General features: G+C 38.4%; 1 protein-coding gene and 1 long non-coding RNA gene across 2 annotated transcripts in view; both read right to left on the bottom strand.

The window, feature by feature from the left end:
- LOC106871664 (protein rolling stone) overlaps nt 1-3225 on the bottom strand; it is an 85632-nt gene extending 82407 nt beyond the window's left edge. Inside the window, exon 1 of the mRNA XM_089353957.1 lies at nt 2785-3225. The gene's annotated coding sequence lies outside the window, so the exon portion shown is untranslated. The remainder of the gene's footprint in view (nt 1-2784) is intronic.
- Nucleotides 3226-9732: 6507 nt separating this feature from the next.
- LOC149135145 (uncharacterized) lies at nt 9733-20118 on the bottom strand. The gene is made up of 2 exons (XR_016242280.1): nt 19987-20118; nt 9733-10081 (listed from the first exon to the last, which is right to left on the bottom strand). It is a non-coding gene; the product is annotated as an uncharacterized LOC149135145 (long non-coding RNA).
- Between the last annotated feature and the right edge of the window lie 233 nt (nt 20119-20351).

The raw sequence follows: 20351 nt of genomic DNA, 5'->3' as shown, positions 1-20351 counted from the left end.
TAATTGGCTATAGAAATGCTTGTGCAAAACAACTTTTTGCGCTGCCCTGATTATACATAGCAGGGTAATCCCTTTCAGCAGGAGCTAGGACGGCAATTTCTGATGAAGCAATTGCTGGCGATCTGTTGCTACACAGTTTTGCCAGAATTCTATCAGATTGGGCAGGAAGATGTTGATGAACCATTTTGCATTATGTTCAAAATAGCTTCTGGAATGTGGTGCATTACTGCAGTCTGTTGCTGTCATTTTAAACCGGTTGTATATTTGGAATCTACATAATAAATAATATATGCATAGAAAATTTCATTAAAAAATATTCATTTTTATGAAAGTTATGACCTTCCAAAGTTGGTGGGTACAACTCTAGTTATACCATCAATGTTTTGTAAATATACCACGATGTGAATGATTGTGTTCACTTGCACGTGTATACGTTTGAGAGAGCGAGAGAGGAAGAGGGGGAGAAATAAATAGAGATTGAGAGCAATGTGTATGTTGTTGTCACAGGTCATGTATGTGTGGTTGTGTGTGATTTTACGTATCTATGCTATGAAAAATAGGTAAAGAATACTGAGATGAAAGTTTAATCTATGACGTTGTATGTATCACTTTCTCTCTCTCCCTCTCCCTCTTTTACTCTTACTCTCTATATTTTTATGTTGAGCGCGTGTGTAAGAATGGCGTTCCAGGTGCAGGGATGAAATATAAAAGTTGCTAGAAACAACAGCCAAATCTCTCTTAAATCACACAAAGTAAACGGAATTTTAAAAAATCTAATTACTGCACTGGAAAGTTCACATCGAGAAAATTCCATTGATGTAAAAATTTTTACGAAAAAGTGGAAAATGTGGATTTCTATAAACTTTTAAAAAGGCTTCACACAAACACACAATTTCAGCTTTATATATATAGATATAAATAATCCTCTATTTACTTAATATCGAGGTCTTATTCTCTTGTTGTCACTTATTATTATTATTTTCTTTTTTGCGCCCTTTTAAAGCCTAGCTAGGCTCATGGGCCCGTTGTATATATATATGTATATATATGTATATATGAATGTGTGTGTATATGTTTGTGTGTGTGTTTTTGTCCCCCCAACATCGCTTGACAACCGATGCTGGTGTGTTTACGTCGCCGTAACTTAGCGGTTCGGCAAAAGAGACCGATAGAATAAGTACTAGGCTTACAAAAAATAAGTCCTGGGGTCGATTTGCTCGACTAAAAGCGGTGCTCCAGCATGACCCCAGTCAAATGACTGAAACAAGTAAAAGAGTATATATCCATTTTACCCCAATTTATGACAGAAAAATCGGATCTTGTGAATTTTCTGAAAGTCCCCTCCCCACCCCCAGGGTCGTCAGCGCGCTTTTTTTTTTTTCATATTCGTTTTCCACACACTTATTAACACCCCCTAGGCTGGTTAATCTTTTTTTTCTTTTGTTCCCGGGTGAGAATCTTTATTTTGACCGAAGACACTTGCCCAAGGTACCACGCAGTGGGACTGAACCCGGAACTATGTGGTTGGTAAGCAAGCTTGACACTTGTACCTCTTTGTTACTCATATTTTATTCACCTATCCTTGAATCTACGCTTCGTAAATATTATAGACAGTATTTTTGATATAAAGTACAACTAAGAGCGGATTTCTTCACTCAGCTGGGTCTAATATCTCCATTGCAAAAATATCATGTGGCCGACACTTATGCACCAAGTTTGATATTCACTTAATATTGTTGAGTATGCATGTTACTCAGATCTAACAAGGTGCCTCAATTTAAGTACCTAGTTCAACTGATACACACACATTGATACACACACACATTATCTTGTCGCAAGTGCAAACAAACGAACGTGTTTGTGTGTGTGTGTGTGTGTGTGTGTGTGTGTGTGTGTAGTATTGGAAGCAAAATGCAATAGTTGTAAAGGTTATTGTTGATAAATCCTACACATACCACACAAGCATGACGGTCTGTGATCAGATAAACAAAGCGACAGATTTGAAGAGGAATTGAAATAGATTTTGCGACGTTCAAAACGTTTCCAAAGTTTAAAATCTACGTATTTGTAACTAGGACACATTTTTTTTTTGTCAGAAGTTTAGTTTTAATGACTCATTGACACTCGTTAAATAAAATGTTGCCATTTATAACAAACAAAGTGATAGAACTTAACAATCCAATCATATAATACCACAAAACAATATAAATATACAAATAAACAAAACTTGGCATTCGTCAACAAGAGATGATTATTAAACATATTCATATACATATATGGGAGAATATACAAATAATAACAACAGACGAGGACAGGTGGTGTAAATAACAAAAGTATGTACATCCATAGCTATGGAGAGAGATGCATACATACAGTGCGTATGTATGGTTGTATGTGAGTGTGTGTGTCACATATATCATATATCACTATATATTAGATAATAATATATACATATCATATCATAATATAATATGTATACATATGTATGTATACTATCATATATTATGTATCACGTATTGTATACCATGTATATGTATCATATGTATACAGAGACATAAACATACAGACATATAATGTCTATATGTTTATGTCTCTGCATATGTTTGTGTGTGTTAAGATGTAAATTTACAAATGAGATTGAATAATATAAAAGCATAGTGTAAGCATATGGAATAATAATTTTCTTTTTTCTCATATTTTTCTTATGCTGTTTCTTCGCTTTTCTCTTTCTTCATTCGGAAAATTGCTTTAAGTATAAAGAAAATACTTAACATTTTAACTTACCAATATTTTCTCTATCGTTTCGATGCGATCACTACTCGACAGGAGTAAATTTAAATTAAAGACTAGCAAAGCCGAGTGGAAGAAGAAATAAGAATAACTGCGAGAGAGAGAATAGAAAAAGAGGAAGTAGAGCAGCAACAAAAAAGAGAGAAAGAGAGAGAGAGAGGGGAAGAAGGAACGGAAAGAGAGAAAGTAGATCAGCAACAAAAACAAAATAAAAAAATAGCCGTGCGTGTCCGTTGTGTTGAGTTCTTTTAACTTTGTGGAAATAAAGCCTGCTTCCAACACTTTTTGAAACAATAGAGATGATGTATATTTCTCAGACAGAAAGAGAAAGAGAGAGGCAGTGGTATACTGAGAGAACTATCACAATGAGTCTTATTTAACCAAAAAAGGCAGAGTTATCTATCAAATTATGAACACTCCTTTCCAATTAAAAAGAAAATCAAAATTATTTATTATTATTATTATTATTATTATTATTATTATTTGTATTGAGTCCTTATATTCTCATCCCACCACAACTACCACCACCGCCGCCGCCGCCACCGCATTGATAGGCCTTAGAGCAAAATAGGAATAAGAGAAAAGAGAAGAAACAAACTAAAAAAAACGAAACGGAAAGATTTCCTTTTGCCCACCTCACCTTTTTTTTTTTTTACATACCCCCGCCCCGTTTTCGGATAATGGAGATTACGAATCTGAAAAAAAAATTGGCAAAAATCGGCATTTCAAAATTTTAATTTCCCCCTTCCCTCTCCTCCCAATTTCTTTGTTTTTGACTTTTTCAGAAATTTTTTTCCACATATTCTGCAAAAAAAAACAAAAAAACTATTTCTGAAAAAAGTCAAAAATGAAGAAATTGGGAGGAGGAGGAGGGGGAAATTAAAATTTTGAAATGCCGATTTTTGCCAATTTATTTTCAGTTTCGTAATCTCACCACCCGAAAACGGGGGTTTCTGTAACAAAAATAAATAAATAAAGGGGGTTTCGGGGGACAGAGGACAAAAGGATTATTATAATATTCCTATTCAATTTTTACGATAGGAAATATCCCATTGACATACAAGTCAGTTAACTTTCGCAGAGAACAGAAGAGGAGAAAAACTAATTAAGAGTTAGAGAGCTAGGGTTAGGGAATGATTAGATAGCGGAGGGTTGAATGAATGAGAGACCGAGATAGTGGTGCGGGGAGAAAAGAAAGAAACAATGAATCACACGCAATTCACTCCGAACGAAGCATCCGTTAACACCTTCTCGCTCAGAGTTCTATCGCTTCGGTCTTGTTTTGGTTGTTGCCGTTGATGATGTTGATGATATTGATCATGATGATGATATTGTTAATGATGGTGATGATGATGATCATCATCATCATCACCACCATCATCGTCGTGATTCTTCTAAATCTGTGGACGAGAAATTTACTCTTCTAAAATGTAATTTTTGTAAAATTATAATATAAATTATAACATACATACATACATACATACATACGTACACACATACATACATACATACATACATACATGCATACATACATACATACATTCATTCATGCACGCATACATACATACATACATACATACATACATACATACATACATACATATTCCCAGAAGCTTCTCGCTGTTAATGCCATCAAAAGTTGTGATATTGCAAGGATCATTTGGACAAGTGAACAGCATCTCATCTTGTGTGTAATTATTCTGTTTGTTCCTTTGTTGTGTTTCTGTTAAACTTTTGGATCTTATTTAATGTAACGCTATGCACCATTCTTTTCTTCTTTTTTTTTTACCTACTCAGTTGAATATTGTTTGTGCGACGGCTATTTCTGTCTTTTTCTCTCTTCGTTGGCTTCCCCTCTCTCTCCTTTTCTCTCTCAACCTACCTCTCTGCTGCTTTCTGTCCTCCACCACCATTTCTTTCTCCTCCCACTACCACGTGACCTGTGACCTGCCCATCCCTCTCTCTCTTCCATGTTCTTTTTGCCTGATCATTGACTCATTCAGTCACGTTTCTCTCGCTTCCTTCTCAACTGCCAACATCGTTTGTTTTGTTTTTTTCACCTCCTTTACTCTTTTACTCTTTTACTTGTTTCAGTCATTTGACTGCGGTCATGCTGGAGCACCGCCTTTAGTCGAGCAAATCGATCCCGGGACTTACTCTTTGTAAGCCTGGTACTTATTCTATCGGTCTCTTTTGCCGAACCGCTAAGTTACAGGGACATAAATACACCAGCATCGGTTGTCACACAAACACACACACACATATATATATACATATATACGACGGGCTTCTTTCAGTTTCCGTCTACCAAATCCACTCACAAGGCTTTGGTCGGCTTTGTAGTAGAAGACAGTTGCCCAAGATGCCACGCATTGGGACTGAACCCGGAACCATGTGGTTGGTTAGCAAGCTACTTACCACACAGCCACTCCTATTCATTTTCTTTTTACCTTTCGTTATTTTCCCATCTATTTCCTTTTTTCATTTCCCCGTAGGACATTTTCCTTTCCTTTGCGTTGCCCATATATTCGTCTCATTTCGGAGCTGCACGGCCTTATTTTGTTTGTATATTGTTTATTTATTTTATTTTGTTTGCATACTCACATTTGCATCGTGTTTGTTTTCGCCACTGTTTCCAATGTTCGCTCGCTATTCCCAGCAGTTTCTCGCTGTCGACGCCACCGAAAGTGAATAATATTATCGTTAAAGGCGTGGAATTATAAGGATCTTTAGGACGATAACTGACGATGAATGAACAACGTCCTGTCACGGGTGTGATCTTTCTGTTTGTTCTTTTATTGTGTTTTTGTTTAAATTTTGGAATTATATATGTACGTACACACACACACACACACACACACACACACACACACACACACACACACACACACACACAGGTGCACGTAGTTTCGGGTTCAGTCCCACCAGGAGGCGCCTTCAGCAGGTGACTTCCGCTATAGCCCTGGGCCGGAAACGGAGGGGAAACCTGTTGTGTGTGTGTGTCTTTGTATTTATGTTTGATAGTCAGTGCTGCTCTGTTTACTTATCTGTAATCTACCGGTTCGGCAAAAAAATGATATATAACTACGGGAGTCAATTTGTTCGACTAAACCCTTCAAGACATCTTATGTGTCTTCAACAGGTTCAAAAAAATAATTTTGCCAATGTACTTCATTTTGTACATTATTTACATTCGACGGATATTTGTCCTCATCTTGTTTGTTGTTAACACAACGTTTCGGCTGATATAACCTCCAGCCTTCTTAAGGTGTCTTGGGGAAATTTCGAACCTGGGTTTTCATTCCCCTATATTTTTTCGATGTTATTATTATTATTATTATTATTGTTATTGTTCAGGTCACTGCTTGGAATCGAACTCGGAATCTTGGGGTTAGTAGCCCGCGCTCTTAACCACTACGTCATATGCCCGTGGGCAATTACGGAGTGAAGTTTAGGGCTATAATTCTAATATTTTCTATCCTTCTTTAATACCGGTTCCCATATGCTGCTCATATCTACACTCGGTCTGCTTAGGAGGTTGTTGTGTCCAAGCATATGTGCTGCTTCTTTTAGTTTTCGTATTTTCCAGTGGTGTTCTCTGTCTATTATTTTAACTTCATCCCACAGGGTGAGATGGTCTCCATTTTTCCATACATGATCAGCTATACCCGATTTATCAATATCTCCTCGTGTCACAGCTTTGTGATGTTCGTCTACCCTTATTTTGAGAGGGCGACATGTTTCGCCTTTGTATAACCAACCACAGCTGCATGGGATGGAGTACACGCAGTCTTCGATCATATTCCCTTCTATTGGTGCTATTTCTCGAAGGCGATATTTGCGAAGTGTTGTATTACTCTTGAATACTGTCCTGATGTCATATGGGCCGCATATCTTTTGTATTTTTTCGGAGAGGCCTTTCACATAGGGTAGACAGACTGGGTAGTTTATTGACCTCATCCTCTCTCTTCTTCATACTTGGAGTGGATAGTATACTTTTGAGGTAGTTGTTGCTTCACAGATCGTTATTGAGCTTGATAATTTCTTCGTAGTGTGTGTCACGATCGCTACTTATATTCTTTGCACGATGTTTTAGGCACTGAGCAATCCCGCTCTTTACACTGTATGGATGCAGGAAATTGAAGTTGAGGTATCATCCAGTAAAGGACGGCTTGCGGTACACGGATGTCCTGAATTCATACTTGGTGCGTGTTATTAATACATCCAGGAATGCCAGCTGATTGTCTTTTTCCTTTTCCATTACGAACTGTATCTAACAACATGATCTAACAACACTTTGAGATCTTCCTGGTGGGGCCAGAGTATAAAGGTGTCATCAACATATCGTAGCTATATTGTTGGTTTTAGTGGTGTTGATCCTAAAGCCAAATTCTCAAAGTATTCCATGTATATATTGGCTATTACCGGTGATAATGGCGAACCCATAGCTAAACCCTCCTCCTGTCGATATATATCAGTGTCCATACTGAAGTAGGTAGTTTCTACACAGAAGGTCAACATTTCCATCAAGTTTCTTATTGGTATACTAGTGCGTTCTTTTATATGGGTGTCTGTGACTAGTTTTTCTTGTATCACCGATAGTCCTTCACCAGTTGGGACTTTGATGAACAGGCTTATCACATCTAAACTCACCATCTGGTTGGATTCGATGGGAGTATCCTTGATCAGTTCTGTGAAGTGGGTGGAATACTTCACGTACGATGTTGACTTTCCTGCTAATGGACTGATTATGTCCACAATGAAGCGGCGCAGTAGATGACATGCTCTCTCTGCTCAAGTTCGTCACATCACAGCGTTCAGTATCTCATCTCGTTCGGCTTAACGGCCCTCAACGTTTGTTTTCCTCTGTCTTGGTTTCTGTTTGCCACTTTGGAATCCTCCGCATAGCAGGTTTTACTTAATTTGCTTTGCGAGAAGAGCTATTCTAAGAGTGCGTTCTGCCTCATCTTCGAAACGCCTAGTTTAGAATAGAGGCAGCTGATGAAGGAAAAGTTCCATATGTGGCTTGTCTGTTTTCCTATGTGTTCATTCTGCTGTCCATAAAAAAAGTTCGTTTTTTTTTTGCTTTGTCTATGTTCCCGTTCCTTTTTTGTCCACGTTTTTTTACGTCCTGTAACCGGATATGCATGTATATATACATGTAGATGTAGGTATGTACATATATGTATGTATATATGCATACGCTCACATATCATTTGTATTATGTGTGTGTATGTGTGTGTGTGTGTGTGTGTGTGTGTGTGTGTGTGTGTGTCATTATTCAGTTTATTTCAAAATTTCTTGCCAATAGAGAAAGAACCGTTTTCTAACCTAGATTCAAGGCTCTTTCATTAGAATTTCAACATCAACAACAGGCTATTTTTGTATGTATGTATGTATGTATGTATGTACGTATGTATGTATGTATGTATGTATTCTCATGCATATAGTTGCATATCTAGACATGCTCATATATATTTAAATGATAAACTTCTGGAAAGTTTCACAGATTTTTACAGTTCCAGTGATGGATTGGATCTGTAGTCTTCGGATTAGCTTTCTCTTTTCTGGTTTTGAGAAGCCTAATTTCTCAAGATTGGTGTTTAGGCAGTGTGTTACATATCCCAGAGCCCCAATAATTGCAGGAATAAACCTGAACTTGTAATCTGGATAGTATAACTGCAGATTTCTCAATAGTTCAGCATAGGTGTTCTCTTTCTCACTAATCTTCTGCTTTATGTTGGGCTTTATGCTGGGCAGCTAATTTCCACAACTGTACACAGTTTTTCTTCTTTACCCTAAATCATCATATCAGGTCTGTTATGCTTACATTTTTTTGAGGTCTTCACTGGTACATTCCACCAGTATTCCTTTTTATTATGAGTGGCAATGGCTTCTACCATCAGTTACTTGGTTGATATTTCCTGCTCCTGGATTGCAAACGCATACCCTTCAAAGTAGGAGGTAGTAATCTGGCTATGTATGTATGTATGTATGTATGTATAGAGACATGCATGAAGGGGCATTCATACAGTTTGCAGAATACTAAAGTTAATGTCGAGTGTTGAGTAATGAGTCAGAAACAGATCCGTCCTGAAAAGCGAGAAGAGTTAGTTAATAATACTAGATACAATGAAAATGCGAGTTTTCTAATTTAAAATTGTCTTCCGGAAGGTTAATTTATCTACGTATGTAGACATGTGTGTTTCTGAGGTTATGTATTCCTGCATTTGTGAAGTTTTATGTACTTGAACTCTTTTACACATGAACAGGTACCAAACAGAAGTCTGTAAATCTACATTGGTCACTGTTTGTCAGTGAATAACAAAAAGTCCGTTGATGAATTTACCATATGCTGTTGAAAGACTGAGCAACAAGAATTATTAGAACTGCATAATAATTTGTTTATCTATGTATGTGTGTGTGTGTGTAAATACACACATACATTTGTATGTGTGTGTATTCATTGAACAGCATTGAGATTGTTACTATACATAACAAGGAAACGCACTTTGCTACAATAATTCTGCCAAAGACACACACACACGCACGCACACACACACACACACACATGAAACACACCCACGCACACGAAACACCCAAACGTGGCTAAACTCTTTACAAACCATAGAAATGAATTTACGTTTGCTACTCCTTGAATTAGGCTTCGTTTAAGAAATGGTTTTTCTTACCAACAGTTGTAGGTATCAGATCGCGTAAAAGGTAAACAATGTTTTGAACCATGAAGAATTTGTACCGGATTTTTGCAGAGTTTTGAATTTTTTTTAAACAATTATTTTTGCAGTTGTCTGATAATACAGACGTAGACTTGCCCAAATGCATCAATAAATTAACATTGATATTTTTTTCACCATCATTACAATCATCTGAAATGGAACTTTCACAGCGAGATATTCGAGCATTTTGCTATTTAACTTCAAAAATGGATGTAAAGCAGCTGAAACTGCTCGCGATAGAAACGTAACGCCCGCTTCGGCTAGTTCTTCGAAAATTTGTGTTGTGCTTACTGGATTGTGTTATTGCTTGTAAAGAGGTGGGTTGTTAAAGTCATATTGTTATCATTGAACTTTTGTGAATATTGTTACTGTTAATTTGTTAAAAACAAGTGTTGGTTTTCCCCCGTGCGGGGAAGCCAGCATTATGGCTAGCCCAAAGGAGCAGAGCGTCGAGAAGAAGTATTTGAGTGAGGAAGAAATTGAGCGGAATGTGGCAAAACAGCTGAGTGAAGATTCTGATGAGGAGAGTCCAAGAATGAAGAGAAGTATCTCACCTAAAAAAAAAAAATGAAACCGTCAACGTCCCGAAAGAACATCGAAGTAGAAAAAGTAGAAGAAAAAAGGAAAAGGCAAAGAAACAATGGACTTCGCCGCTGCGGCGGGAGCGAAAGTAAAAAAAAATAAACCTTTGCCATACGGAGAAACATAAAAAATTACTAACAAGGGAGGGGCATGAAATCAAAGTGGCCCCTCAAAACATTAATATTTAAAACGTATAAAATTAAGGATAAGAAAATTGACTACGTGGTGGAAGTTGAAATTGAAAAGTACTTCAAGCCTATATGGCATAAAATAAAATACGTAATTAGAGGAAGACGTTTTGCGATTGTCGAGGTATGGATGGAGTCGGAAGAAGAAGTCCGGCTCCATTCAGTAGACCCCTTGAAGACGTCCTTCTACCCATGCATATCATGGGTAGAAGGACTTCGAGGATCACTATAAATAATATTCCCCCTGAGGTGGATCCAGAGTGGCTCGTCGCGGTAGTGACGATGGACTTAGAGGATAAAATAACAGTATTAGACACTGCCGTCATGGAGCCACGCAACTGGTATGGACAAAGCGTCCGCATGGTAATACAAGCCGAATAAGCCACGTTGGCAGAAATTACAGAAATTGTCGAGGTTGGTGAAGCCCGTCTGGTAGTGATGGTAGAGGAGTCACCAACCTCGATGTTTCCAGTGTGGCAAGAAGCTTGCTTCCGCGCATGCGTTGTCCAGTAGTTGTTGTGTGAATTTGTTGAGAGTCGGACGTTTTGTTTTTCGTGCTGCTCGGGTCTGAGTTGTCTTCAGCAGAGGAGGAGCTAGTAAGGGCGGTCATAAAGGTTGACGGAGTGTTGGAGAAGACAAGGAGTTTTGCTGAGGCCACGGAGATGAAGCTAAGGGAGTTGGACTTGGCTGGTCTGAAGGAGTATGATAAGATGGTACAGAAGGTGGGCGGCGATGTGAGATTGTGGTCCCCCAAAGGGATTATGGAGCGGATGGAGAGAAAAACGATCACCTATAAGGTGTTCTCGTTAAAAGGAAAAAAGGCCGAACAGGTAGAAGCTAAAATGGAAAAGGCGCTAAGGGAGCGGTCAAAGGAAATAACATACTAAAGGAAGGAGATATGGGACAATGGTCGTCCAATTTAGGACAGTAGAGGAGGTGGAGAGGCGAGGAAGCTGGCGAGTATGGCGGTGAAAACAGAGGAAGTAGTGCTTCTGCCCACATGCCTTGAAAGATTGACTTCCAAGGTAAGGGTAGAAGCAATCCCATCTGATATAGAAGTGGTTTGGGTGGCGGCGGCTGTCCTTGTTGGAAGTGAGGAGAAAGTGGCTGTCCTTCAAGCCACAGACATGGAAGAAGGAGGGTGGAAAGGGAAGACACTAGAACTAATTATACAGGCGGAGGAGAGACAACTGGAAAGTTTGGCAGAGACGGTGACGCTGGGGGAAATTGTGCTGAGAGTGTGAGTAGAGGGCAGAGTACCACGTTGTTTTAAATGAGGCAAAAGGGCCACATTAGAGCATACTGCCCTCTACAGAGGAAACAGTTGTGAAGATGGAAGAGAAAAGAGAGGTAGAAAAGACGGAGGAAAGGAGGAAGAATGGAGAGTAACAGAGAGTAGAAGGAAGAGAAAAAGAAAGAACACTAAGTGTGATGTGGCACCCCAGTCCAACTCCATCCCACCCAAGACCACTCAGACCCACCCTCTCCATACAGACACCAAGCCCACCCACCCCATTTCCTCACAGGAAAAAAGAAGAAAAAAAGAGCAGACACCTCAGAATTTAGAAGACTCCTCCCCCGGTGAAAAAGGTTACAAGAGAGTGCAGTCATGGTCCAGATCTCCAGATAGAAAAGAACTGGTCCGAGGTATCGAGCAAGGTGACCTACATAGTCAAGGCCTGGTCTTGGCGGTGGCTATCCTTGAAAGGGCTAATATGTTTATTGCATCGATCATCGTTTACTGCCTAACCGTCGTTCCTTGTCCAGATTCGTGGTTGAACAAGTTAGAGAGGCAAATCTTTTGCTTTTTGTGGAAGAATTCCCCTCCATTTTTGCTGTCAAAAGTCGTTAAAGGGTGGGTTAGGGATGCCTTGGCTGTGGATGCGCAAGCATCCGCTGAGGTTGAAGCATCTCTGGCTCTACCTAGATGGTGAATGGGTGTGGTCTCCGCTCGCTAACCAGATGTACCCCAGTTTACTAGATTTGGTGGTAGAGTAAACTGGTTTCGTCGAAGATCGAGGTTGGGTACCCGATATACGGGGTGCCGCAAGGCTCTCCTCCAGTTCCGCAACTCGGGCAACGCCAGCGGTTTCGGTACTACAGTGGCTTACTATTGTAGGATGGCAACATCATTTCCTGAAATGATGTTGCCCTGGGAAGGACCCTGGGTCTCGATGATAAGCAGTTGGACAGCCTGTTCCGAAGAACATTCGGGCCGAAGACACTGGATAACTTCCAAAAGTCTTTGGCCTGGCAGTGTTACCGAGGAGCCCTACCCGTTCGGGATAAGCTCACCAGACACGGCCACCCTGGGCCGTCGGTCTGTCCAAGATGCGGGCGGGACGTGGAAACCGTCCTGCACGCTATTGTTCAGTGTCCGGGTGTATCAGAAGTGTAAACTTATGCAGAACACCTGTTGTCAGATAGGAGAAGAGTACAGCTGTCGTCTGAGTCAATTCTAAAAATTAACCGACCGGATTTCCTTATGGAAGAATGTAAGAATTGTTTTCTTGTTGTAGCAGCAATTGTGAGAGAGGCGATTTGGAAGTCGAGAATGAAAGGTATTGTGACAGACAGCTTCGTCTCTGGCCTTGCTCTGGTGAATGTTTTCACTTTTCACCTGAAAAGGAAGGTGGGGCTGGAAGGGAAGTGTGTGTCAGTGAGTATGTTCAAAAAAAGGTGGATGCGTGTAGCACGTATGTTGGGAGTAAAAGCATGTCATAGAGATTACCAAGGTGTCGGTAGAGAAGACAGGGCTCGTGGGGTCGGAGCATTCCTGTTTTTTAAACCCCAGATTGCCTTTCATTGTATGTAATTGTCTTTTGTTTCCCATTCGATTTTTCATTTTGTCATTTTAATTTTTATTACTATCAGATCATATTGTATTGTCTCCTCTATGTGTGCCTTTTTTACGTAATAAAAAAAGCAACGAAACGTTTGTTGAGGAAAGGACCAGTGACTGGTCAGCTCGAGAGTGGTTTAAACGATTTCGCAGTGGAGACCTAAGCCTTGAAGATCGTGAGCGTACTGGACGCCCATCTATCATCGATGACGGTCAGTTAAAGACCGTCATTGAGAAAGATCCACGTAAAGCCACTCGAGAACTGGCAAAAGAATTTCAAGTTAGCCAAAAAACTGCCTTCAACCATTTGCATGCGATCGGAAAATGAATGAAGCTCAACAAATGGGTACCACACGATTTGAATGAAAATCAGAAAATGCGCTGTTATGAAATTTGCTCGTCGCTTCTTCTCCGTAACCGATCCATTTCTCGTCCGTATTGTAACTTGCGATGTAAAGTGGATTCTGTACAATAATAAAAAACCTTCCCTAAACCCGATCTCTTCAAAAGAAGGTTATGGTGACTGTTTGGTGGTGTAATCATCCACTATAACTTCTTAACTGGAAAAACCATTACTGCAGAAACATATTGCCATGAAATTGCCAAAATGAACGAAAAACTGCTACTCCTCCGTCCCGGACTGGTCAACAGAAGAGGGCCAATCATTCTTGATGACAATGCTCGACCACACGTTTCATTAATGACGCTCCAGAAGTTGAGGGAACTTGGCTACGAAGTTCTTCCCCACCCAGCTTATTCCTCAAACCTTTCTCCTACCGACCACCACTTCTTCAAGCAATTTGATGGTTTCCTGCGAGAGGAGTTCAACAATCAAACCGATGCTGAAAGTGCGTTCAAAGAGTTCCTCAGCTCCAGAACTCCAGATTTTTTATGTTACCAGAATAAACAAACTTGCAACTCGTTGGTAAAAATGTGTTGATTGTAATAGTACTTATTTTAATGAATAAAATTTCTGCATTGTTGAAATATATTGTAATGAATTTCATGTTTCAAAACGTTGCTTACCTAGCCTGATAGATAACTAAGGATGTACGATGAGTGGTTAGAATTTCATTCCATATATAGCGTAGAATCATTTAGTTTAATGTATTATTACCATTTTTTGTCTTTAGAATTAAATGTTATGTCTAAGAAATCGATTATTTCGAGGTTATTACTTTCCTTTATATTCAAATATTTGATTAGATTGGTAAGGTTTTTTTCTATGGAATTACATGCTATGTGCTATATTTATTATATTATATTTAGTTTGCACTACGGGATATATTTTTTATAAGCTGTTTACTGGAGGTTACAATAATCTAGTCATCTAACAATATCACTCTTTTCAATGATTCTGAAAAACATTGATGCTACTAGGAACTGGCCAGATTTCTTCAGTTCATAGCATTTTTACGCTGTTATCCAACCAGAGCTAAGCACAACCCCGCCTGCTATGCACTGTTTCATGCTCTCGGCTTTGGTCCTTCATTCATTTGCTTCTAGTACATTTATGCTGAAGCGTTTTCTGCTTCTCTTTCGCAATTTAACAGTCACTACTATACTACCCTCGTTATGTCCAATGCCAACCATTTAGGACTACAAATCCACAACAATCCCCTTTACTGAAAAGACTGTACATCGCAATCCTCTTGGTTCACGCTACTACGAAGTGTCTCATCTTAATATATAAATCTGAAATTGTGTGTTTGTGTGAAGCCTTTTTGAATGTTTATAGAAATCCACATTTTCCACTTTTTCGTAAAATTTTTTACATCAATGGAATTTTCTCGATCTGAACTTTCCAGTGCAGTAATTAGATTTTTTAAATTCCGTTTACTTTGTGTGATTTAAGAGAGATTTGGCTGTTGTTTCTAGCAACTTTTATATTTCATCCCTGCACCTGGAACGCCATTCTTACACACGCGCTCAACATAAAAATATAGAGAGTAAGAGTAAAAGAGGGAGAGGGAGAGAGAGAAAGTGATACATACAACGTCATAGATTAAACTTTCATCTCAGTATTCTTTACCTATTTTTCATAACATAGATACGTAAAATCACACACAACCACACATACATGACCTGTGACAACAACATACACATTGCTCTCAATCTCTATTTATTTCTCCCCCTCTTCCTCTCTCGCTCTCTCAAACGTATACACGTGCAAGTGAACACAATCATTCACATCGTGGTATATTTACAAAACATTGATGGTATAACTAGAGTTGTACCCACCAACTTTGGAAGGTCATAACTTTCATAAAAATGAATATTTTTTAATGAAATTTTCTATGCATATATTATTTATTATGTAGATTCCAAATATACAAAATTTTCGGTAAAAGTGTTTTGGAAAGGGGTGGGGTACAATATTCGGAAATTCCACTTAAATTCCTCTTAACTTCCAGGAAAATGAATATTTTTTCATGAAATTTTGTACAAATGTACCTTGATGTATGTACATTTCAAGCATGTAGGAATTTTGAAGGAAACAACTGCAGGTTATTTTTGAGAAGTGTTCCCCACTCGGTGGTGTTTCGGAGCAAGTCGTCCATATTTGTTTCATTTTTCTCTATTATGTGCTTATGTGCATCCTTAGATTTCTAATGAAGAGAAGCAGTCATAAGAAAACTTTTAACTACCTCTATTCCTTTCTCTCCCCCTCTCTACCTCTTCCTCTCTCGCTCTCTCAAAAGCATACACGTGCAAGTACATAATCATTCAGTAAAATATAACTCATGTTCGTCAATGTTTTGTAAATTTACCAAGATTTTCACTAGGGTGTTAGGGTTAGGGTTTTAGGGTCAGGGTTAGGGTTTAGGATTAATGTTACGGTTACGGTTTTTAGGGTCAGGGTTAGGGTTAGGGTTAGGGTTTAGGGTTAGTGTTAGGGTTAGTGTACCGACACTGCCATCTATTATAACTTTTGTTGTTCTGTTTAATATATACATAGATTATGCCTCCAAAGAAGAGAGTTTGCTAGGGAAAGACGGCAACCGGTTTAAAATGACAGCAACAGACTGCAGTAATGCACCACATTCCAGAAGCTATTTTGAACATAATGCAAAATGGTGCATCAACATCTTCTGCCCAATCTGATAGAATTCTGGCAAAACTGTGTAGCAACAGATCGCCAGCAATTGCTTCATCAGAAATTGCCGTCCTAGCTCCTGCTGAAAGGGATTACCCTGCTATGTATAATCAGGGCAGCGCAAAAAGTTGTTTTGCACAAGCATTTCTATAGCCAATTACACGGAAGAAATTTACGTATGCTTAATAATTTTACACAAAACAGCCTTCAGACTTTCCCTATTAATTTCATCGTCTTTTGAATTATGAACATATTTACATCATAAGGGTTTTTTCGTTGTAAGGCTTTCTTTTTTAGTTGATTTTCAGCTAGCAAGACTTATCGTAGATGGCATAATAAGTCACACCCGGACAAGGTCGGGTTATACTGCTAGTATGTTATAAAGCCAACATAGCCCTATCAAAATGCAGGTGTTCTATATGACTTTAAGACTCTTTGTAATAATGTGACCACATGTTAGTTTCTAAATAATTTGTCACTAAACCAGCGAGTGATTGTCTCGTATCAAGAGATATAGTTAAATTTGGAAATATGAATTAATAAATGTATTTTACGTGTTTATTATTTCTTTATTGTATGTTGTTCGTGCTCTCGATTATGAGTCTTTCAGTATTTAATTCTGTGCTTCTATCTTCAGAGTTTCAACAGATTTTCTTCGTCTTCATTATCTACATGATCAGTAAAATAAGTAACAGTCATGTATATACCTGTTCTTTAAAATTTTACATCATTGAACCCATGTTTAATTGCTCGAGTTTCCATCGTTAGAGGTAATTATCCTCTAGTGATCATATTTTGCCTAAGCAGAGTACCTAGGATACCTATCACCGGAAAATCGAAACTAACTACAGATTTGTCACCTTCGCTATAGTATTCACCTCATTTTATTGTAAGAAATCATTATTTAATAAATACCTTTTAGTTTATTACAGTTTAATTGTTCTTCACAGATTAACAATTGTAATTATCATTGTACATAACCAATTTTTAGGATATTACAGAATACTTATTCCCGTACGTTTACTGGGAATGTTGCATTTATTTTTTTTTAAATCTTTTACAAATATATACAGTTGATGACAAAGGAAAATGTATTTAAGGATTCTTCTGCGTGAAGAACTTGTAGTTAAGTGCAGGTTATTGAAAATTGTTTTCGATCCGTTGCATAAAGTTTAATTAAAAGAAATAACCATAATGAGAAATCAGTAGTGTTAATAAAAATTCATCTTAAAGGAGATATCTCCGAAATTTCAACTGACAAAAACTAAATGGTGTTATGTTGTTGGGAGAGTGAGTCGTAGTTACACCCATGAATATATGTTTTGGTGTTATTGGATCACTGTTGAAACATTGCCAACCTCGTAGCTACCAAACGACAAAATGATTAGACGAGCGCGTAATTTTCTACTCTGTGTGTGTGTGTGTGTGTGTGTGTGTGTGTGTGTGTGTGTGTGTGTGTGTGTGTGTGTGAGTGAGTATGTGTGTGTGTGAGAGAGAAAGAAAATAATTCACTTAGGCAGTTTCAAATAATAAATTCTTACATAAGCAAAACCAGGAAGATCTGTATGAGGAGTCAGTCAGTTACATCGATACCAGTACTTGATTGATATTAATTTAATCGACGAAAGGATGAAGGTAAAGTTGACTTGAAACTTAGCACGTAAAGTATTCATAACAAAACCCCGCAAGGCATTTTTCCCTGCACTCAACGTTTCTGCTATTCCACTGTCCTAGGACAATTCACAATTAGGACATTAACTATTAAGCAAATCAGACTCAGACTCCTCCCTGCTCATATCGCCATTTAACTTTTAGTAAAATGTAACTTCGAAGTTGTTTCTCTTACCTTTTGCAATGAATTTCCTAAGGGCTTTTACTCCCTTTTAATTTAAAAAAGGATAAAAGGTCCTTCAAGTGTCATAGTATCCTAAGGACGGTTTTCCAGGATACTGTGTCGTAATACCCATCCCCCCTTTCGTATTCCCGGACTGGACGCTAGTCTCTTGCAGGATAACAGCTGAGCGAATTGGAGCAATGTGAAATAAAGTGCTTTGCTCAAGAACACAACGAATTGCTCAAGAACACAACGAATTGCTCGGTCCAGGAATTGAAACCACACTCTTACGATTATAAGTACAATACCCTAACCACTAAGATAGTGCCTCCAGATTATTTTAATTGATTACAATTATTTTCGGTTATCTACAGTTAAGTTGAGCTATTGCCGCTCATCTTATACCTATTGTCCAAGTTAGGAGACTGGGAACTGAGCAGTTAGCTTCCATGGAGAAAGTTGCTGTTCCTTATTTTGTTTTTGCTTACAATTAAAATATATTCCTCATTAATACCTAGAGCTTAATATGGCTATTTTTAACGAAGATCACACTGGCAAATTTCGCATTTCGATGGTTCAGGCTCAGAATATATATTCATATGACCCGTTTGTTTACATAGCAATGCAGCATAACTTTGAGATGCAAGAGAGAAATTTCCTCAATCCCGACGACACAAATTTCAACTGAAAAAACCTCGAGTAAGCATAGCCGCAAAACTGTTAGTAAAAATTAAAACCACACAAATTCAGTTTTGTAGACAGATGTGACACAACATCGATTACCAATAGTTACAAATAAGGAGGAATAAGGTCGAACATGACACCATGTAGTTGTTTTCATAAGATTATTTATAATTTTTATTCGCAGTTAACGTTTATGCTTATTAAATTAAATTTATTGTTCGCTAATGGAGAGATGTGAATTCGTGTCCCACGGAAATTATCATACGCGTTATCATCTTGTTTATCGCTTTGTTTCAATAATGTGTGTTACTGTGTGTGAAAGAGAGAGAGAGAGAGAGAGAGAGAGAGAGAGAGAGAGAGACTTTAGAGTATATCTTTATTTATTTTCATTAAAAATTGATGCTAGATTTCTGCTTGTCTACGCTTCACCACCAACCAACAATTTTATATACTTATCTATAAAAGTTATATACTGGGATTTAAATGAACAAGACGACGTGGCGGTTATCATATTATTTGAAGGTTGTGTTCTTATCTTCTCTGTTGCAAATTGACTGGGTCAGAGATTAAACAACATCTACCTACGACACAAATCAACACAGCACTAGTGATAAGATAAAATTTCACAACTCTTCTAATTATAACCAACTACCTAATCTAAAGTGATTGGTCCGCCATGCACAGGGAAGAAATAACTCGTGAAATACTTGAGAGATTAATGCAGAAGTTACGAATGATTATTCCCACTTTTAGACAAACGTTGAATATGGTGGAGTATACTATTTGCGCGTTGAATAAATGACCAAGTTAAATTATATAAACTAGCAGAGATACCCGGCGTTGCTCGGGATTAAAATGGCATAGTTTGTATACAGTTATGCTGAAACGGGTGATACGAGGAAGTGCAGCATTGACGACAAAATATTTGTGGTATAAATAATAGGCTAATTCGACTAAGCGATATGTCATGCGTCCGTTTGGAGTATTCCAGGCACTAACCTGTCATGGAAAATTGTGGGTGGGGGTATGTGATTTTTGAACGCACCGCAAAGCTGTTAGTGGATATACTCTCCTTTGCGGCGGCGGTCGGCGCTGCGTCTAACACGACCCATCATCTGAAGTTTTGACACCTCCTTCGTGTTTGTTGTCTTACATCACTCATAAAGTAAATTTGGAGGAACTGTAGTTGTTCATTTGTGGGTAACAGGGAAGCAGTGAGGTGATAGACTTACCCTTGAACTTCGAACGTCGGCGTAAATCCATATTCAGCTATCTCCTTAGATGCACCAAATGATGTCATTTGAAATGCAGAGTTGTATTGTCTGATATTGTTCGGAAAAATTCTTTGACAGGATAGAAGTGCCTTCTAGAAGATCCATAAGAAGTTGAGGAGGAGCTGGTAGAGCTGGCACTCTTACCTTACCGCCTGAGCAGCGCATACCAATAGTTTCATTCGGAAATTTTAAAGCCTTACAGAAATAACAATTTCGAGTTTAGCACACCAATTTGGACAAAATTATCATTTTTATAAGAATGGGATGGATCATATCTGAAAGCAGCTCCAGGGGTTGTGAAGAACGAATTTGAGAAGAACGAA

The sequence above is a fragment of the Octopus bimaculoides genome, chromosome 6, assembly GCF_046866305.1.
Source record: "Octopus bimaculoides isolate indiv1 chromosome 6, ASM4686630v1, whole genome shotgun sequence".
In the NCBI taxonomy this organism is placed as follows: domain Eukaryota; kingdom Metazoa; phylum Mollusca; class Cephalopoda; order Octopoda; family Octopodidae; genus Octopus; species Octopus bimaculoides.
Note: the sequence above shows the minus strand (reverse complement) of the source record. Positions and strands in the feature narration are given on the sequence as shown.